The sequence below is a fragment of the Crocodylus siamensis genome, unplaced genomic scaffold (genome assembly GCF_052110815.1).
Source record: "Crocodylus siamensis isolate JL-2025a unplaced genomic scaffold, ASM5211081v1 HiC_scaffold_278, whole genome shotgun sequence".
NCBI classification, from domain to species: domain Eukaryota; kingdom Metazoa; phylum Chordata; order Crocodylia; family Crocodylidae; genus Crocodylus; species Crocodylus siamensis.
Genome location: NW_028324688.1, coordinates 13,829 through 29,676, shown reverse-complemented (window position 1 = coordinate 29,676; position 15,848 = coordinate 13,829). Strand labels below are relative to the sequence as shown.

The 15,848-nt window shown below is 41.1% G+C and overlaps 1 long non-coding RNA gene across 1 annotated transcript; it reads right to left on the bottom strand.

The window, feature by feature from the left end:
- Nucleotides 1–263: 263 nt before the first annotated feature.
- Nucleotides 264–13,775, bottom strand: LOC149851750 (uncharacterized). Its single transcript, XR_016439554.1, has 7 exons — nt 13,679–13,775; nt 9,497–9,550; nt 8,838–8,921; nt 6,083–6,194; nt 5,441–5,493; nt 760–837; nt 264–391 (listed from the first exon to the last, which is right to left on the bottom strand). It is a non-coding gene; the product is annotated as an uncharacterized LOC149851750 (long non-coding RNA).
- Nucleotides 13,776–15,848: the final 2,073 nt, after the last annotated feature.

The following is a 15,848-nucleotide window of genomic DNA, read 5'->3' as shown; positions in this document are numbered from 1 at the left end:
CTATACAACAGTATAGAGGTGAAAACAACTTGGTAAACAAATTGTTTGGCTTGGGTCCTCATGTCATAATCATCAAAGGCACCATTTCAGAGACGTCAAAGGCAGCCGTGGCAAATTTGATCTATCCATTGTTCACATTTTGGGAAAGGTAGCTACCAAGACAGAGGACATACTCAACAGTCTCCAAGGATTGCTCTTTAATTGCAATGTAAGGAGGAGCTACTAGTTAGTTTGGGGTGGGTTGGTAAATTATCTTGGTTTATCTGAAGTTGACAGTGCATCCAAGCATTTCATACACCTCACAGTACCCCAACTCCACTCTGAGTTATCCCATAAATCCTGCATCTCCAAAAGTCCAACTAGAATTTAAGTGGTTTGTCTTCTGGCCCATCTGTAGGAAAACACAGTTGACACAAAGCATGTTAAATCAACCCACAAGTTGTTTTGCATCAGCTGACTAGAATTGTGTGCATCTGGGTGGTGGTACAACTGGAAGAACAGCAGAGTTAGTGATACTATTAATCTGTGCCAAGAATGATTTAACAGCACTCACAACAGGGAACAGACTTCATTCGGGGGAAAAAAACTTCCCCACCTCTCTCTATTTAAAATTTGCTGATCAAACAGTTATTTTAGGATAGAGATGGGCAACAGGGAAAAATGTATCAGCTGTAGCTGTTAGCATCTAATATATTGAAGTCAATAGGCCTGTATGACTTTGATCCTCATATAATTTTAATAAAGTTTATGGAGTCATACCTGAAATAGACTAGCCTCTTCATTTTAAAAGCTCTCTAAAACTTGTGTTAACAGTGGCAAGCAAACATTTTCCAAAAACTTAAAAAAGAAAAGAAAAACATTTTACCTAATTTTATGCATTTCCTTTTCAACTCTCAGAGATGTTGTTGGCTTATTAATTTACTTACCATGAGTCTTAGAGAACTCTACCTTTTAACAAGTATTTTGTCTGTGTGTATGTATCACTTGATTTGTATTTCACAGAGAACTAATATTGTCATGTGAGCTGCTTTAGTTAGTAATATTCCTCTTTATTTTTCTCTTCTCTACAGCTTTTCTTAAGTTTTACCTAGTATACCTCATACCACTTACCAGAAATAAAGCAGTTTATACAACTGTAGCTTTATAGAGCAGATATGGTATTCAAACAGGGCCTGATCCTACATTCATTGAACTGAATGGTAAAGCTTCCTTTGAGTCCATTAGTCAACAGCCAACCTGACTATTAACACCCTGGGTGTGAGCTATTGCTGTTATAATAAGTCTATTTTTTATTACTTTATAGTAAGTTTATTATATATAAGTCTATTCATCTATAATTAGTCTATAATAAGTTTTTATAAGAGCAATAGCTCTTAATAACTCTATTTTTAAGAGTACCTCCTCCATAGCCTGTATAAGATTGCTAGGTACTAAGACTGAAGGGATGCCTTTTTTCTGGACACTGATTTAAGGTTCCCACAGCCTCTAGCCCAGACGCAAGGGAGTCCTCCTACACAGCAGTAAGCGGCAAATATGTGAACCACACTGGTTCACCTCCCCATGCCAATTCCTCTGTGGGAGATGGGTAAATGATCCATTTGCACAACTTCAGTCAACAGGCTGAGGTGGCCTCCGTAGAATGACTGCAGAAAGAGTGCTTTCCTTTTTGTACTCCAAAGCAGTTTCAAGACTCTAGATCTCATTCAGAGCTCCCAGTCTGCTTCCCAGCTTCTGAGCACTTTTACCCCTGCTGTAGCACGTACTGAGTTTATGTAATGAACACCGCTGTGCTGCCCCATCTATAAAATGAGAATGATATTGTAAACAACCCAAATTCTGTTCAGAAGGAAAAATGAAGTGTAAAAGAAGGAGGTAGGTCCAAGCTAAGATACTATTTCTGTCCTAGAGAGCTGAACTCTAAGGGCACAGACAGAAATTACATTTCTCATGCAGTCAGCCCCCTAATTGCAAGTGTATCATAACACAGCTATAGAGCACTTTAAAAGTGGCCAGTCACATGAAAAATTAACCCTCATTTGATGAAGGATCAGATGAAGGCACTCCACTTTGGAGTGACTTAGGGAACTTCTGTTCCCTAGGTTCAGTCTGTCCTGTGATCAGGGCTGAGCTGCATCAGCTCAGCCCTGCCCCCGGTGCTGTCTGCAAGAAGGGAGCCAGGAGAGGAAAGGGGGAGTGTGCTATGGGCTGGGGTTTGCCTGGCCTGAGCTGGAGAGGGGGTGTGGATTGGAGTCCTCCACCCTTGCAGCCCCACCTTCAGCTCCCCCCAGCCTGCATTGCACTCCCCCTCCCTTCCTACAGACTGTACCAGAGCTGGGAGGGGGCATGGGACTAGGGGAGAAAGGCTATGGGCAGGCTCCTGGGGCTCAGTTGGCTTCAATGTGGAGCTTGATCCCATTTCACAGCCCCTGCAACAGGCAAATGTCAGGGGGTGCTCTAAATTATGGCACCACTTTATGTAAAGCACTATGAGTTCAAGGGGGGATCTGTACATCTGTCAGCAGCCTAAGAGCTATGTTATATCTTCCTTATGACCATGAATTTCAATATGACATGCAACGCTGTAAGACTCAAAAAAAGGATTTACAGATGGTTAGTGACATAATGATTTGGTGGGGAAAGTGTCTCCTAATCTGAGTGTTATGTTGGAAAAAATTACTAATGCTTTGCAAACCTCTAAGTAGTATCCAGATATTGCCCCTAGGGTGTGCACCCTAAAGTCTGGATGCCTGTCTGACACTGCTTTTCCCTTTCCTTCCTAGATTGTTTTTCAGTCTCTACTTTTTTGGAAAAAGAAGGATTCCAGAAATGCAAAATAAGAAAGGACTTTTTCCTGAAAGCTAAAAAATGGTTTATTTTGAGCTTTGGGAAAAGACCTAGATTGGTGCCTAATTTCTCTGCTCCAATCCAGCCATCTAACCCAACATGCAGGAGGTTTGTAATTTTCTAATATTTGTACCCATTGTCATTTGAAATATTAGAGAATTATCCCAATAGTATCTGAATTAGACTATTACACATGCTGATCAGCACTCTTCTGTATGTTTTCTCTTCATGTTCAGAATATTGCTCTACATTTTCTGACAGGACAACAAACTTCAATGGACTATTTGTTTCAAATAGTAATGAGCTCAAATAATAGTGGAATACAAGTCAACTGTATTCCACATGAAAAATAAGCAGTCAAAGAATATGGCATCTGACCATGAGTGTCTATGTCTTGGTGCTATCAACTACTTACTAAAGGCTACACTCTGAAAGCAGATACTCCAGAGTAAATCTGCAGTAGTTCCACTGATTTTGCTGTAGCTGAATCATTCTATATCTAGGAAACCAATTTGATGTTTTCCTACATTTGGTTTCATTTGCACCATTGGTCACCAGGGTAAAATATTATGGCTATGGAACCAGTCTATCATTTATATAATTAGGAGGACATTTCTTCCACAGTTCTCACACAAACATATTGATACTATGCACACATGTACTATTAGTTGGCAGAATTATTTTTAAGACCTTTGAATGTTTAATTCTCTTCAATATAGCAGCATTCTGCAGTTGGTAATAATACAATATATAGCAACAAAGAGAAATAGTGATTGCTTCTAGAAGTCATTAAAAATTAAGTGAATGGGACTGTCTATATGCTTAAAGTCAAAGCTGTTTAAAAGCTGCACTACATAGAGGAGAGGGTGTAGTAGTGACTGCATACTTAGTTGTACGGTGTGAGAAAAGGGCTGAATAAAACAGGATAAAGGGTAGGTGGGGGAAATCATTAAAGGCACAGGCGGCTTTCACTGATACCTCAACATCCATAGTACTAAAAATGGGTGATCAAGGAAATTAAAGCACTGGAGGCACCCATGCTATGCTATTACAAACAGATCAATAATCTAAAATGTCACATGTATCTTCTTTGCAGCATTTCCAGTAACAAAATACTGAACTTTATAGGGTGGTATGGAACAGTGAGAAATAATTTGGTTCATTTTGTTTAATCTTATAAACCTAGAATCATCAAACAAACAGAAGAGTCAAGAAGCTGGGAAAGGTTGCTTCATTCCAACTAGAAAAGGGACTTTCGGAAGGCCTTTGACACTGCCTCTCACCCCATTCTCATTAAGAAACTGGGGGACTGTGGTGTTGACACCTACACAGTCAAATGGGTCGCCAGCTGGCTGGAGGGCTGCACCCAGAGAGTGGCGGTGAATGGGTAATTTTTGACCTGAAGGGATGTGGGCAGTGGGGTCCCCCAGGGCTCAATCCTCGGGCCCGCACTGTTCAACATCTCCATCAGTGACTTGGACAAGGGGGTAAAAAGCACCCTGTTCAAATTTGCTGATGAGACTAAGATGTGGGGAGATGTGGGCATGCTAGAAGGGAGGAATAGGCTACAATCGGACCTAGACAGGTTACAAGGGTGGGCAGATGAGAACAGGATGGGATTCAACACCAACAAGTGCAAAGTGATGCACCTGGGGAGGAAGAACCAACACCATACCTACAGGTTGGGGAACTCGCTTCTTGTCAGTACAGAGGCAGAAAAGGATCTTGGAGTCATCATTGACTGCAAGATGAACATGAGCCGGCAATGTGTGGATGCAGTCAGGAAGACCAACCGTACCTTGTCATGCATCCACAGATGCATCTCGAGCAAGTCCAAGGAGGTGATCCTCCCCATCTATGTGGCACTGGTCAGGCCGCAGCTGGAGTACTGTGTCCAGTTCTGGGCGCTGCACTTCAAAAGGGATGTGGACAACATGGAGAGGGTCCAGAGGAGGGCCACTCGCATGGTCGGGGGCAGCAGGGCAGGCCCTATGAGGAGAGGCTACGGGACCTGAACCTGTTCAGCCTCCACAAGAGAAGGCTGAGGGGGGATCTAGTGGCCTGTTACAAACTAGTCAGGGGGGACCAGCAGGCATGGGGGAAGTCACTGTTTCCCTGAGCACCACCAGGAGTGACCAGGAATAACAGTCACAAGCTGGCAGAGGGTAGATTCAGGCTAGATATCAGGAGGCGCTACTTCACGGTCAAGGCAGCTAGGATCTGGAACCAACTTCCAAGAGAAGTGGTGCTGGCTCCTACCCTGGGGGTCTTTAAGAGGAGGCTAGACGAACACCTTGCTGGGGTCGTTTGACCCCAGTACTCTTTCCTGCCATGTCGGGGGGTCGGACTCGATGATCTGCTCAGGTCCCTTCCGACCCTGGAAACTATGAAACTATGAATTAAAAACGTCCCATTCATGAGGAGGAAAAAGAGTGGGACAGGGACAGTATTCAGAATGAACTTGGGATAGAACTTCACCATATGTAAAATGGTCATAATTGTACTCAAGTCAATACAGCACAGACATTTTAAATCAGCAGATCTGCCTGTGCTTTTATAACTTTGCTGCTTGTTATAATCTGGTGACAAAGCTTACCTTCCAAAAGTAGACTTTCATGCTCAACATCTGGTTACCATTCTACTGATTTCCTTTAAAAATATAAAACAGGAAAACATAGAAATGCAAAGAAGTAATTATATTTTAGAGAGAAATAGATTATTATTCCCCCATTATTGAAAATAGTGCTGTTGTCCAGTGTTGCTTCTCTATGATTTGTTTTCATTGCATTTTTCCAAATGATGATGGACAGCGGTAGGCAAGTTTAAAAGAGAAGAGGAGCAACATTTTATTTGTTTCCAGTCATATTGCTTGAGTAAGTTGCATACAACTCTTAAAAAACTATTGCAGGTAGTTGGTTAGTGTGGTTTATGAAGGGGTTTAGAAAGCTAGAGGCATGAAGGAAATGGTTACATAGTCCCACATGAGGCCACTTTCTTTTCCCATCAGTATGTTCTAGCATAATCTGCTAGAAGTGAGGGTTTTAACTAGAAAATTGGATTTGCAGATGAAGTACACTCCTTTCAGTGGGAAAGTGAAGCACCATCATTTTACATGAAACTTCCCAAAATAGCCCTGCTGGAGTTATTTTTTCTTAATAATTTTGGCATAGCCAAGGACATTTCAGTTGTACGTGCCAAGGAGCATGGAGTTGCCGATTAAAATTATTTGTTCACATACCAGAGCAGACAGAAGACCTCTTGCTGAGGACTTTAATTTTTCTTCAATCTTTCTTAAAGGAGTGTCTTTCATTCTTTCTTTCATTCATTCTTTCTTTGACTTCATCTGTATCCTTGTTTAACAACAATTAAGAAATTTGTCTGATATGTAGTTTTATCATTGTGATTGCACTCCATTATTTTTACACATTGATTTTTTTATGTGCCACTTCAATTGTATGTTACCAGAGCTGACATTCAAAAGACTATTTGGAAATAGTTACAGTGGATGCACATCTTATAATAGATGTGGCTGAAATTATGTTTTCTTATAAACAGAGTTTTTAACATATGTTTAAGTGCAGCAATATTCTTTGACAACAACACCGCAGCAACTACTTTTGCTTGGCAATTCACTAAAACTATGCAGAAAGTCTGCCTGAAATAAAATGGGCAGAAAGAATTTATGTCAGAAAAATTAACAGTATGTGTCATCAGTCATTAGGATCAACATACAAAATGGTCGCTGCTGGCAACAAAAGTGACACACAAGTCAGCTAGTGGTGAAGACGTGTCATTCTTTGCAATCACAGGGGGGAAATGGAATCTCTTTGCTGATCATAAAGTACTTTCCCAGTTTAAATTTAGTTCTTGTGTTGATTAAAAGGTTTTCCAGTTTAAACATTCCTAATCAGATAAAATCACTCTGCAGCATGTGTATCAGGCAGTATCTGTAATCATGACAAAGTGCTATTAAATTGAATGAACACAGACTACCTTTCTTCCCACTCAGAAAAAAGGAGGAAAGTATTTCTATAACTATACTGATCCAGCCTCACACTAAGAGGACTGTGGGAACTTAGGGTCAGAGTTGTTACAAGTCTCTTCCCTCTTTTTAATTATTACACTTAAAAAAAAAATCCCTACAATTAGTTGTGCTCTTCTTTAAATGTTTCCACTATCTTGCACTCAGAAATATGGTTTCTCTATAGATCATTTGAGTTCTTGGCTCTTTTATTTATTTATTTATTTATTTTCAGACTAGAAATGTGAGTCTTCTCTATTTCTAGACTTTGAATGACTACCACTGCCCATGGTGATGTAGATGTAACTGAGAGCTCAAAATGAGGTCTCTGCATTCAAAAATATGCAAGAATTGTAGGCATTCACTGACTAGCATTACAAAAGATGCTGGGCTCATTAAAAAGTGCTAAATGGTGGGATTATAGATAAAGATTATCTGAGGCAACTAAAGAACTTTAGAATGTAATCACTCATAGTCCTGGTCTTAACGTGCTGCTTTCACCCTCCAACACAGAGAAGACAAATGAAAGCTGTTTTGACAGTGGAAAAATGGGTGAAACTTGTGCTCTGGAATCTCACAGGACCAGATTACTATCAGTAACTGAAAAAGCATTTCAGTGCTGGGAAATCTATGGTACCTACAGTTATCATCCAGGTATATTAGGCCATTAAACATGTCCTGTTTCCATGGACTGTGCGTGAGTAATGGTCTGGAAATAATAGAGGGGTTTGTGGTGGACTTCCTGAAACATGACGGGGTTATTGATGAGATACAAACTTCCTTCTGAGTACATCAACAGAAAATGGGATGTTTCATTGGCATTACCATTTATTGCGCAGGAGAGGTGCACGATGACTGTATCATTAATATTTTAGGATTTTTTCAAAATAAGTAAAACAAGGACTTTTTTTCCTGGATCAGCCTATTTATAATGGTGTGGTTTCAAGGCCAGTACTAAATTGGGAGGACTTGGCTGACTCCTTGATTCCTTGGTTCATAATGCCATACATTGGATACCCAGCACAGAACAATTTTAACTATCACTAGAGTAGGTTGACTTTTGAGCATGCATTTGCTAGACTGAAAGGGCTCTGACAGTGATTTGTGTCTAGGCTGGATTTAGTGAGTCAAATAATCCTGTTGTTATTGCTGCCTCTTGTGTATTCTGTAATATTTATAAATAAAAGGGCAAAACACTACTGGCAGACTAGAAATTAAAAATATTTGAACAGTAAAAATAGAATAGGGATGGTATGACTTTGAGGTATGGTATGACTAAGGACGTTGTTTAAAATCATATTAACATGACAGCATGCTTGTATTGTTGGCTTGGATACAGATTTACATAATTTTCAAACACCTGTGTTGAAATTTGAAGGGCAGAGTGTTAAACCCAGTAAATAAGTGTAAAAAGACTGTCATACCCAGAAAATGGATCACACTTCTTAAAAACTACGTAATGTCTTTGAAAGATAATAAACAAGAGATATATTAACAGCAATAAAATCTGAAGCTTGTAGGCATGACCATTTAATAAACAAATTTATTAAACTTTATCCTAATAAAGGAAAGTAGAGGGGGACTGCTGATCTTGCACTTGTCACAGTATACTGCACATACACTCATAACAGTTCCTGTTGTTTGCCACAGGCATGAAGTGGTTGTGATAAGGATGCAAGTTATGCTGCTGCCTTGCTGATGGCAAGTATAGTCACTCAAACACTCTATAGTCCATGGAGTGAAGTCTTTGCAAAGATGGAAGTATTTGCACATTTTGCCCCATATTACTGTGCAACATCTGTGTTTGTTGCTAGGGAACTACCTGATGTCCTGGTCCATTATTTGATTCACCTCCTGGTCTGTCTACCTTTCCTCCTCTCAGTCCTTCAACTCCTGGTTCTTCACCTCTTACTCCATTCCCTATTATCATGATAGGCATCCTCTGAGGAATGAAAAAGCTTGGACAACATACCCTTCCTTACTGACTTCTTTCTTTTCCTGAAGAATGCCAGTCACCAAGCAAGTATGAAGGGGTCACGTCTTCAGGTTACCACAGCTGATGGAAGGTAAGTGACAGAGAGAAATTTAAGCAAAAGGGAAAAATAAGTTTCAATTTTTGTTTTAACATAACATTCATCATCAGAATAAGCAGAGGTTAAGATTTAATTTAGGATCACTTTGTAACTCCAGATGTAGTAAGCAATGGGTTCAAATGCAGATGGAAGCTCCTAGGTAGAGACAGCAGCATAACTAAGGTAGGGAAACCAAGGCAGCAGCTGACTTGGGTGGGGTGGGAGAATGGCACAGCATTTCAGTCATTGCTGCCCTGGGCAGTGAGCTGCTCAGTTGCACCTCTGGCTAAAGAAGTGTAGGAGGGTTATACTGTGGGTTCCTCAATATAAGCACAGTAATAATGCAGTAAATATTCCTTAAAAAGTGGTGCTCGTGACTCATGTATCAGTTCTAACGATGACAAAAGTCTAAAGGTGGCAGCTGCACTAGGTGGTCATAGCTGTAGCCTGCCGGCTTGTAACAGCTTGTACTTTCCCCTTGTTCCAGATATGATGTTGCATATGTTCCCTGCTCTGCCCTAGCTGGCCTTTCTCTCCAGGTATTCCCAATTTATCTTACCAGATTGATCTTCAGGCAGAGAGAAGGACCCATGGAGGAAGAATCCACTGATACCTGAGAAGGAAGGAAAGAGAGTGAGACTGAAGGCGAGCTGACAGGCTCAAGGCAGTGGTTTGCAAGGCAGTGGAGGGTGAAGGAAGACCACGCGCTGTGAGACTAGCTAGGGTTATCCACAACCCACAGGAAATTCACTAATAAACCAATTTACATTTATCCTGCTTCTGGGGTGATTTACTATACCCTCTCTCATTGAGGAATTAACTTCTTATTCTTCCATCACTTCAAGGCATGGCAGATGAGCCTCAGGGAGAGAGTCTTTGTTATTCACCCCCACAAGTGGTGCACTGGCCGGGAAGCAGTGACTACACCGTGGCAGGATGGAGTCCATGGAGGTCCAGAACTCCACCGATTGGCAACAGGCACACACCCTGACACTGAGAGTTTTGCAAAGACAACAGGTTCAAAGGGAGGAGCTAATATGAATGAAGACACAAGAAGCCGAGGCCAGGATTTGGCTGTTAGCGCGGGTCAGTGAGAAAACTGAGGCACAGCAGGTTCACTGGTTCCAGGAAGGGGGGAACCCTGATGCCTAAGAAGTGCCCTCAAGATGACATCGAAGCCTTCCTAGAGGCTTTTGAACGATCAGCTATTGCGGCTAAATGGGATCCCACTACCTGGGCCGCCCAAATAGGACCCCTACTGATAGGACCAGCACAAGCAGCTTACAGAGCATTGACCTAGTCCAAAGCTAGAGACTATGACAAGGTCAAAGCTGTAATGTTGTATCACCTGGAGCAGACTCCTGAGACACATAGACAAAAGTTTAGTGCAAAGAAGCTAGGGGAAGAACTTGAGCCATGCTTACTTGCTCAGAGATTAAGGGATCTAGCAGAACATTGGTTACACTCTGAAGAGAAGACATTAGGGGAAGTGATAGACGTGCTAATACTTGAACAGTTCCTGATTGATCTGGAGGGGAGTCTCCAGCAGTGGGTCAAGAGACATCAGCCTAAGGCCATCGAGGAGGCACTATGGCTGGACAAAGACTATGTTGCTGCTGAGGTTAAAGTCCCTAAAGAGGGAAAAGAATGGGAACCCTGCCTATCCCAGATGAACTGAGGGAGGCTCAAAAGGGAGGAAGATTAAATTTTCTAAAGCCACGAGTAGGGAGGTTTGGAATGGGGAACCACGTGAGATTACATGCTACTGATGGGGGGGGGAAGAGACACCTGGTCCCTTTTTGCCACCAGAGGTAGCAAACTGAAGCTGCGCCTGACTATCCTCATGAGGAAAAAATGGACTGCAGCTTCAGGAGACAAAAGGAGCCATGGAAAAAACCTAAACCCCTGTTGGTGTTAGGATAGGTGACATGATAATCCCCTACTTTATACTGTTCTCAGGGGCATGACTTCCAGCTTGCCTCATTTCTCCATAAAAACCTCTGTTGCCTTCTCTTCTGTAATAGGGACTGACAGGTCCCTATTACATAACTGTTGACAGCAATGTGATCCCAGAAAAACTCATCTGAAGGCATAATAACGTGACATCACAGGAGAAGAAAAAGATACCCTCTCTAGAAAGGTCTAGTCAAGGATCAAAGAGTCTGTTCTGGAAAACTTCGTAAAAATTGCTTTTGGATGACAAAAGGTATATTCAGGTACACATCAACAAGAAGTTCTCCAGGTAAGACAGCTTGTTCCCACCACTTATTACTGAAATCCAAAGAAAACTGAATCCCTGTAGGATAACAACACTGCCTCCACCTCTTTCCCGGATGAGGCACTGTATGAGAATGAGATTTAGACCCAAACCCTGTCTTTTGTCATATGTACAATATATCATTATATCATGAGTTTGCTCTTTAAAACTAAGTACTTAGAATGGCAAGTGACTGGGTTGCTTGTATGGAATATTTTAAGTTTCCTAAACACTTTACTTTTGTGTTCAGGAATTTGTTTTAGCTTTTTGCTGTTGTTCACAGTGAATTGATTTTCTAGTATATGAGTTTCTGATAAGAACTGCAATTCTGTCTATGACAGAGTGGCTGCTCAGTAAGTACAATATTCTTTTATTTTATTGCCAGCGCATGATTTTAAAAACAACTGGCTGAACCCAGTTTGTTTGTTCTCTGACTAGACACAAATGATTGCCATTCTGAAAGGGAGGAGGAGTAACTGGGAAGAGTGGTTCAGGGATTTAAAAAAAAAATCATTGGAAAAAGCTCAGTTATTAAAGCACCTGCCTGCCTTCCCTTCCCTTTCTGTCACTGGGCTTCATCTGAATCAGGGTCTGGGTCACATCCATCTCTGCTCTGATGAGCTCTTGGTTTTCTGAGCCATCTTCATCCCCTCTCCTCAGTGAAACCAATCATCTCTGGGTACTACTAAGGTTTCTTTCATGTGTCTGTCATTAGTGGGCTGTGGAGGAGTCCCTGCCAAGTATAGAAAGGTGCTTGGTATGAAAGCACAGGTAAACCTTTATGTTCTGTACCTCACTAATCTGAATATGTGGTACCTGAAAACCTTGTATGTTTCTTCCATCACATCCTCATCAAAGCAGTTTTTAAATTGTTTCTCCAATCATCTAGCAATGCTGCTCCATTTAGATACTTCTCGACCATATTCCTTTCCTTTTTGCTGCCTGGGACACTCCACAATTCTCTTGCCTTTTGCTGATGCAGTGATGTGTTGCCCAGTCTTCTGATATTTGGTTTCATGCCTTTTGCTATAACGATTTATCTCCCCCACCCCATCCCACCCCACCCCACCCCACACACTAACTCTTGATTTTACAGAGGTTTCAGCTATTCAAGAGATGTCTTAGTCCAGATGGTTATGGACTGAATTTCCAGAGGTGATTAGATGAATCTGGAGTTTATCCATCTTTTGGAAATCCTTCAAAGTTTTCCTTTCACACAAGGCCTTTCCATTCTGCCATAACAAAACCAGTTCTAGCACTGTCACCCCTTATATGTGTCCCCTTCCCTCCTTCCAAAACCATAACAAAATCAAAAGAACAACATTAACAAACATATCAAACAAACATTTTGAAATGTGGGATGCTGAATACATGAGATGCTGCAGCACACTGGAGCGCTCTAATTAATTAAGTCTGCTCCGACACGTTCTAATGAGAACATGTCGGAGCATGTGTATAGGCACCCTAAGAGCTGGCATTTTCTGAGGCATGCTTGGGGTCTAATGAGGGGTTCCTTGAGCCTACAAAGATTGAAAGGACTGCTCTAGGTATTCCCTGGAGCAAGTTCATATGCTTTCCCTGTAAAACTTCTTGTATAGCCACTGTCACAGACAGGATACTGAGCTAGATGAACCATTGATCTGACTCAGTATGGCACTTCTAATGTTTTTATGTTCTTAAAACAATGGCAAGCTTACTGTCCTGGCAGCAGCACCCTCTGGGAGGGCTACTTCCTAAACTGGAACCAATGTAGCTGTATCCAAGCAGGCTAATGTACTGTCATTGCTCCTGTCACTCAGTCAAGCTTACTTGAGGACAGCACAGACTGGCATGATGAAATTACTGCATAGACACAGCAAATTAGAGGCTGCTTTTACTGATTAATTTAAATGTGTACCATGTTGCCAGGAAAGGCCACATGGGGCAAGTTGCATGCTATTTCTCCATACAGATACAAGTCACCCAGAGAACACAGTGGGTTTTTTGCAGTAGTGTGAAAACGTGGTAGCCATGATGGTCCAGAAATTTGCCCTTCATATATATTTTTATAAACATACTTACACAGTGTATTACATCACAGTGAAATTCAACCAAGGGAGGAAAGGTAGTTTCATCCCAGCTTCTTGCAAACCACAACAGCTGTAGGCTAAGCTTGCCATCAAAAAGTGCACAGTCCTGATTTTATTTTCCAGTACAGTAGTCTACTTCATTTCTGCATTCTTGTTAATCATTATAGCCTAACAAGAAGTTTCAGCATCTACCAGAGCGTGATGTTTTTGTTTGTTTGAATACATCCAACAATATTTGGAAAGGTTGACTTGTTTTTATTTGTTAGTTTTGTTTTTATTGACAGCTTTTAATTACTTTATGATCCTTAGCCTCCATATAATTATTCTGATGTCTCTCTGTTATGTGTCATAATGGCATACATTAAAAATCTCATAATTTGGAGGTCTTTTCCACTGTCAACACACAAACCATTACCTGTGTATATTCCATTCCCCTTGCTTCCATGAGATTAAATCCCTTTATCTTCTCTTGGGCTCGGCATGATCTCCTTTCACCTCCTGAGTTGTGTTCCCTATAATGAAAGTGACATCACAGGGTGGCCTGTTTACTTGCTTTCCACATTACTTTCAAATTAATTAATGCCCCTAATTTAGACTGTTTGGAAGGATTTTCATTTTCACTTGGCAATTTGAATTTACATACATCATTTTTATCTTTTTCTTGGGACCTATATTTTTAGATCAATGAACTGTGTGCTGGATGATTCATTCTGATTTAATGTTTTCCAGCTGCTACATTTTTCCTTAAGCGGATACAAATGCACTGATACTTTTGCAATGAAACCAACCATTACATACCTGGGCTCTCCAAATTTTCTAATGGAAATAAAGAGATTTTCTTTTCTTTACCAGCATGCTGGTAATATCCTTTTAGCAAAGACACTATTAATAAAAAAGTCTAATCACCTACACACTATTGCCTGCTGTCATGCCCCAACAGCTTCTCCAAATCAGATCATTTAAACTTGGCACTTGTTATTTAATGTATTGTGGAAATATTAAAGTCAAGCACACCTCCTATTTGTTAAATGTATTGACTAAATAGATGACATGCATTGTATTTTTCTACTCCTGCTGTGTAGAAATGGTTCTGCCACTGTATCAGCTGCTGCTGTAATCTCTATAAATTTAGGGCTTAAACTTCCTCACTAGCAAATGGGCAGCACGTTTAGCATCAGTTAAGTTTTCAACATAACTCCTGGAGCAAGGTGTCTGCCTACAGAGGAGCAGAGCTTAGTGGTGGGTCTAGTGTACAGTGCTGTCCCACAATTTAATTGCTAGTCACCTAATATCAACACCTGCTGGAGCTAGCTAACTGTAAGAAGCATAAACCCTGATACAGTTTTCAGTTTTGCAAGATACACCCTCTTTGATTTGGCTTTTTTCTTTACATCCCTGCCTCTTGGGCAACTGCAGCAATCACAGCTGCTGTAGGAGTCAGATGGTACTCTACACTCAACCCTTAATAGCTGAAGAGTTTTTAAGCATGAAAATATGGACAGGGAGCAGATCATGCCATTTTCTTTGGTGAGGTAATAGGAAGAAAGAAGCAGAAGGAGCCCAGGGTGATTCCATTCCCTTCTCTTTCCTTAAAAAACAAGTGACTTCACCTTTCTTTCTTCCTTTTGCTATATCTGCAACACCAAGCCTGGGAAGGGGAGGAGAGGTGAAGGCACAGAAGATAGATATCTGGTAGCTAAATATTTGAGAAATCCCCAAAGCAGGCGGCTGCAATAACCTGAGGCCATTCTTCTCCTGTCATCTGAGTTTGTTTTCTCACTTATGTCTGGTGGGCTTTGATCCCTTCCTTAGGTGCCAGTTTCTCCACATGCGTGATATAGGTAGCCCAAGTAACTCACTTGGGGTTCTAGAGTCCACCCTAGGGTCCGGACACCAAAAACTGGGAGCTACAATGATCAGTACCTAAGTCCCTTTAGACTTAACCAAAGTGACTAATGGCTTTATTTAACCAAGTCCTTTTCCTTGTAAATAGAACAAAGCATTAGAGAGAATGATTTCAAAGCAAACTTCTCACATGTATATTCAGTCTCATCTGGCATCACACTTTGCTACATTCAAAATCACACGGGCTCCCCTCTTATGTTACAAGACAAGACCAGATTGGAGGTTATATTCTTTTAGGAAGACAAAGGGCTCTTGTAACTCAGCTTGGTCCCAATTTGCCTTCCTAACAGTGTGCTCCTCAGTCTGTTCTCCCTTCCTAAAGACATTTCCTCGTCTCAAAGCTGCATCCTCCCATTTGTATCTGTGTCTAGTTGTCATATTGCTAAAAGGCATCTGGTATGAAGCCTAGATGTGATGTCTATCTTTTTGCCTCAGATTGGTTTTTCCTAGTCAATTTGCCAGGCCATTTGACAGAAATGCTGCTGGGATGGTTGTTCCATGGTTTGAAATCAGAGTCTATTCAACTTTAACAGCTTGCAGTGATGAGTTTTTTATACTGGTTGGGGGTGTACTGAAATTGTCTGTTCCTCCCAGCCCTGCAACACACTGCTTCAGAAAACTTATAAAAACTTATATAAACTTATATAAACCCTTTGCTTTGGGTACAGCTCAGTATGCAT